At 44.1% G+C, this 6,000-nt stretch overlaps 3 non-coding genes across 3 annotated transcripts; all 3 read left to right on the top strand.

Annotated features, from left to right (window-relative positions):
• The first annotated feature begins 940 nt into the window (after positions 1-940).
• On the top strand, positions 941-1,014 carry trnai-aau. The gene has a single exon. It is a non-coding gene; the product is annotated as a tRNA-Ile (tRNA).
• Positions 1,015-1,096: 82 nt separating this feature from the next.
• Positions 1,097-1,169, top strand: trnaf-gaa. Its single transcript has one exon. It is a non-coding gene; the product is annotated as a tRNA-Phe (tRNA).
• Positions 1,170-2,489: 1,320 nt separating this feature from the next.
• trnai-aau lies at positions 2,490-2,563 on the top strand. Its single transcript has one exon. It is a non-coding gene; the product is annotated as a tRNA-Ile (tRNA).
• The last annotated feature ends 3,437 nt before the right edge of the window (positions 2,564-6,000 follow it).

Here is a 6,000-nt window from a genome sequence, read left to right as displayed (position 1 = left end):
GCCAGTTCTATCTTTATCCTCTGCTTTGGCTTCAAGGAAACTTCCCACAGCTTTGTTTGTGGGCATCATTGTGTGTGCCTACTGCTCCTCTGAAAGTTAGTCATGTCATTCTTTTACATCCGACATTGTGACATCAGTGTTACATGAAAGTTGCTTGTCATTGTTACATGACAGTAGGTTTTAGACAAAGCTGCATGAAGTGAACTGGAACGTTCTTGGATCCCAAAAAAAAATGTTTTTTGGAGAATGTGGGCATCGATCCCACTACCTCCGCATGCTAAGCAAGCACTCTACCATTTGAGCTAATTCCCCATCTGTTTGAATTGCCACAAGGAGCAACCAGAGGGTCTAGTCTGTGTCAGGCTATGCTGTTGGTGGACTTGTTCGTTTACGCGCCAGCACTGGCCGAGGCTCTGTGCATCCTAAAAAATTTCTCTCCGTAGCAAGCGCCGGTTAGCTCAGTTGGTTAGAGCTGGTGCTAATATCGCCAGTTCTAGTCTTTATCCTCTGCTTTGGCTTCAAGGAAAACTTCCCACAGCTTTGTTTGTGGGCATCATTGGTGTGGCCTACTGCTCCTCTGAAAGTTAGTCATGTCATTCTTTTACATCCGACATTGTGACATCAGTGTTACATGAAAGTTGCTTGTCATTGTTACATGACAGTAGGTTGTTAGACAAAGCTGCATGAAGTGTGAACTGGAACGTTCTTGGATCCACAAAAAATTGTTATTTTGGAGAATGTGGGCATCGATCCCACTACCTCTCGCATGCTAAGCAAGCACTCTACCATTTGAGCTAATTGCCCATCCTTGTTGATTTGCCACAAGGAGCAACCAAGAGGGTCTAGTCTTGTCAGGCTATGCTGTTGGTGGACTTGTTAGTTTTTGCGCCAGCACTGGCCGAGGCTCTGTGCATCCTAAAAATTTAATTTAGTAGCAAGCGGCCGGTTAGCTCAGTTGGTTAGAGCGTGGTGCTAATAACGCCAATGTCGTGGGTTCGATCCCCGTACTGGCCATGAGGTCCATTTTGTGTGTCAAAATCATGAGTCACTTGCATGTGTATGGTCAAGTGTGCCACACAATTAATATCAGTGACTTGCCGAAATAGCTCAGTTGGGAGAGCGTTAGACTGAAGATCTAAAGGTCCCTGGTTCGATCCTGGGTTTCGGCATTAGTTGTTGTTCTATCTTTATCCTCTGCTTTGGCTTCAAGGAAACTTCCCACAGCTTTGTTTGTGGGCATCAATTGTGTGTGCCTACTGCTCCTCTGAAAGTTAGTCATGTCATTCTTTTACATCCGACATTGTGACATCAGTGTTACATGAAAGTTGCTTGTCATTGTTACATGACAGTAGGTTGTTAGACAAAGCTGCATGAAGTGTGAACTGGAACGTTCTTGGATCCACAAAAAAAAATGTTTTTTGGAGAATGTGGGCATCGATCCCACTACCTCTCGCATGCTAAGCAAGCACTCTACCATTTGAGCTAATTCCCCATCCTTGTTGATTTGCCACAAGGAGCAACCAAGAGGGTCTAGTCTTGTCAGGCTATGCTGTTGGTGGACTTGTTAGTTTTTGCGCCAGCACTGGCCGAGGCTCTGTGCATCCTAAAAATTTCATTTAGTAGCAAGCGGCCGGTTAGCTCAGTTGGTTAGAGCGTGGTGCTAATAACGCCAGTTCTATCTTTATCCTCTGCTTTGGCTTCAAGGAAACTTCCCACAGCTTTGTTTGTGGGCATCAATTGTGTGTGCCTACTGCTCCTCTGAAAGTTAGTCATGTCCTTCTTTTACATCCGACATTGTGACATCAGTGTTACATGAAAGTTGCTTGTCATTGTTACATGACAGTAGGTTGTTAGACAAAGCTGCATGAAGTGTGACCTGGAACGTTCTTGGATCCACAAAAAAGTGTTATTTTGGAGAATGTGGGCATCGATCCCAATACCTCTCGCATGCTAAGCAAGCACTCTAACATTTGAGCTAATTCCCCATCCATGTTGAATTGCCATAAGGGGCAACCAAGAGGGTCTAGTCTTGTCAGGCTATGCTGTTGGTGGACTTGTTAGTTTTTGCGCCAGCACTGGCCGAGGCTCTGTGCATCCTAAAAATTTCGCTCCGTAGCAAGCGGCCGGTTAGCTCAGTTGGTTAGAGCGTGGTGCTAATAACGCCAGTTCTATCTTTATCCTCTGCTTTGGCTTCAAGGAAACTTCCCACAGCTTTGTTTGTGGGCATCAATTGTGTGTGCCTACTGCTCCTCTGAAAGTTAGTCATGTCATTCTTTTACATCCGACATTGTGACATCAGTGTTACATGAAAGTTGCTTGTCATTGTTACATGACAGTAGGTTGTTAGACAAAGCTGCATGAAGTGTGAACTGGAACGTTCTTGGATCCACAAAAAAAAATGTTTTTTGGAGAATGTGGGCATCGATCCCACTACCTCTCGCGTGCTAAGCAAGCACTCTACCATTTGAGCTAATTCCCCATCCTTCCCCAGCCGGTTAGCTCAGTTGGTTAGAGCGTGGTGCTAATAACGCCAATGTCGTGGTTTCGATCCCTGTACTGGCCATGAGGTACATTTTGTGTGTCAAAATCATGAGTCACTTGCATGTGTATGGTCAAGTGTGCCACACAATTAATATCAGTGACTTGCCGAAATAGCTCAGTTGGGAGAGCGTTAGACTGAAGATCTAAAGGTCCCTGAGAGAGAATAAAGTAGATGTCACACGTCTAAATCTTGATTTATGACCCTATGTCCTGCTGAAGGATGCATGCCCATATTTGGGCTTCCGGTCAGGACATCCTGGTGGTTAGGTGGGGGCTTGGGGGTGAGTAAGTGACCAGGTGTCAGGTCAACCGTCAAAAGCATGATTTATGACCCTTTGTAATGATTTATGACCCTATGTCCTGTAGAAGGATGCATGCCCATATTTGGGCTTCAGGTCAGGACATCCTGGTGGTTAGGGGGGTCTGGGGTGGGGTGAGTAAGTGACCAGGTGTCAGGTCAACCTGTTACTGTTTCTCACGGATTTGGGGGGGTTAATGAACATTTCAAAGAGGATGACCCCACAACCCCCCTATTTTATTGCCCTCATGGGGTTGTTGTCTATGAAACACGAATGTCAAAGCATTGGTCCGGCCTCCACCTTATAAAGCCCCAGAACAATACATGTTTAAGACTGTACAAGATCTTAAAAATAACCATGGATTTTGTGATCAGTGACAAAGCAGTGATGACTGTAACAACTGAAGCGGGCCCTCGGTTGGTCCATAGAGCAAGGGCAAAGTATCAACCCGAAATATATGATGCGCCAAAAAAGCGTTTTTTAAATGTGTATAGAACCCAAATACCTCCCGCAAATGCGCTGAAAGATCAAGTGTTGATGTCTAATGGACAGCTGTGGGGGTATCGTTTTGATTACCTGGCCTGTAGAGTGACCCTCTATACGGTCGCTGAAGGAGAAGAATATACAGACCAGACTGTAGGAGTGGATTATGGTGTTGAAGACTGGTCGGTTTTTCGCAAGGTTGTGTGTCCTGAACTGGGCCTTATCACCAAGGGGTATAGTGTGTTCACTGGCTACGAGACCCGTTGGGAAGGTACCCCTGACTCCTCAGGAAGAATATTTCACAGGGTGAAAATACAAAGACAGAATGGACGTCCCTGCGGCTGCGTGGAGATCTATATCGGCACCGAGGAAATCCGAAACCAAAACCTCAGGGAGGGGGGCCTGACTGGGGATTCCAGGCTGCGTATGCTTATTCCTTTTAAAAGTTGGGATGTAATGGAATTGAACATGTTGCAGGTGTTGGATGCTCTCTTTGTACAGAGCCTACAGCGGCAGAGCCTTGTTCATTTAAAGAAGTGCATAATATATACAAATCGTGAAGATTACGTTTCAAAAGAGGCTCAAGAAGATACCTCTTCAGAAGAAAACTAAGTACGCGGCCTCGTTAACCACGCCCCGATACCCAAAGGCGTGGTTTTACAATAAAAGGAAAAAAGCCGCCTGTTCTTCATTTCATCATAGACCATGGATATCCCTAGCTTCTACGAGGACTCAGCTACGTCATGGGGGCCCGACACTAAGTACTCTATGCCTCGCAGCCCTACACTCTACTCCCCCCTGGCAAGACCCTCGACACCCCCTACATGTACCCAGCCTGAGGATGTGTTTGATGGGGTTGCCAGTACTATTTTTGTGGATCACAATCAAGGCCTCTGTAGCTACACTTTTAGACGTGGTGATTGGAGACTATATAAGAGAAAAATGCATCGGCTGTGAGATCAATCACCCCAGCCAGCGTCGTCATCCTTGCCTATACGACCCTCCTAGATACTACTTTTTCAACCATTTTGAGGAGCTGGTGAAAAGACTGTGGTCCTGCAGGTTTATACCAGCGCTGGTCATCGCCCTGGAGTCTATGGGTCTTGTGCCGTCTATCCCTAGAGTTTACGGGGTAACCGAGGCCTTCCTACATGAACTGAAGGAGGCAATCTTCATCCACGAGAAACTCAAAGAAATCCGACACACCCTGGTGGACGACAACAAATACAGGGAAGCTGTGGTTGCTGATGTGATGCTTTTCTGGCTCAATAAATCCCAAGAGACCGAGTGACATTTTGTTATTTAGACGTAAAGCTATGGGTAACTATGTGTCTACGATGTTGGAGCGAATAAATACATTTTTTCTTTTGAGAGACCTTACAAATGTTATGCAGCAGATTATTGAAAATAAAGTGAACAATGTATCGTTCTACACGACACACAATACCTGGGCTAATGTAGAGCGTTTGCTGAAAATGGAACAAATCATGAATCATGTACGACATACGGGGGAGAGTATGCAATGGACACAAATGGTATCAAGAATTGTTGATGATTCTGAAGAACTAGAAATAACTTTGGCTAAGATTTTACATTATTTGTTTGAACCACCATTTAATGTGAACGTGTATCATATTTGTTGTTTATATACTTATATATCCGACGTGTGTGTTTTAAAAATTCAGCGACACAAACCTGTAAATCTAAACCAAATATATAGGTTGTTGCATGCTGTGATTGTTGAGAAAACTGGGACGTGTATCTTGCAACAAATCCTGAATTGGCTGTATACGTAATACTAGGTGTTAAAAAATAAAAATTCTCAAACTGAAATGTTGTCGTTATTTGAAAGTGGCTCATTAACGTTATTGGCCCTCAGAGAGGCAAGAAGGATGGCTGAACAGCTGTTGAAAAACATTTATTATAATCCCGCTAACCCCGGGTCTTATGGGGGTAAAGAGCGTTTACAGAGAGCTATAGCCGAAGAAACAGGTAGCCTGTTAAGCGATGCTAAAGTGAATGAGTGGTTATCAGAGCAGGATGCCTATACTCTCCATAAACCTGTAAGAAAACAATTTCCAAGAAATAGAGTTTTTTCTACGCATCCCTTGGCCCAATTTCAGGCGGATCTATGTGACATGCAGGCCCTTGCCGATAAAAATGATGGAAATCGCTACATGCTAACGGTTATAGATATTTTCTCTAAAGTAGCCTTTGTAAGGGTGTTAAAAAATGAAGAGCGGGGCCGAGGTAACCCGGGCCTTTGACTCAATCTTGAAGGCAGGAGGCGCACCCAAGAAAGTGCAGACTGATGGCGGAAAATAATTTTTTAATAAGACATTTCAGAAGCTCATGAATAAGCATAATATAATACATTTTGCTACAGGCTCGGATTTGAAAGCTTCAGTTGTTGAACGCTTTAACAGAACTTTGAAGGAGCGGATGTGGAGATATTTTACAGCTCACAACACACATAGATATATCGATATAGTTCCTGATTTAGTACAGGGTTACAACAACAGCTACCATAAGAGTATACGTATGAAGCCTTCGCAGGTGTCTTCTGAAAACTCTTTTCAAGTCTTTAAAAATCTGTATGGTTTGTTACCCCTTCGCCGTAAGAAAAAATTTAACTTTAAATTCAAGCGTGGGTGACTTGGTGCGTATATCTAAGTTG

Source organism: Salvelinus namaycush, unplaced genomic scaffold (assembly GCF_016432855.1).
Source record: "Salvelinus namaycush isolate Seneca unplaced genomic scaffold, SaNama_1.0 Scaffold2919, whole genome shotgun sequence".
Taxonomy (NCBI): domain Eukaryota; kingdom Metazoa; phylum Chordata; class Actinopteri; order Salmoniformes; family Salmonidae; genus Salvelinus; species Salvelinus namaycush.
This window is presented reverse-complemented; position numbering and strand designations above follow the sequence as displayed.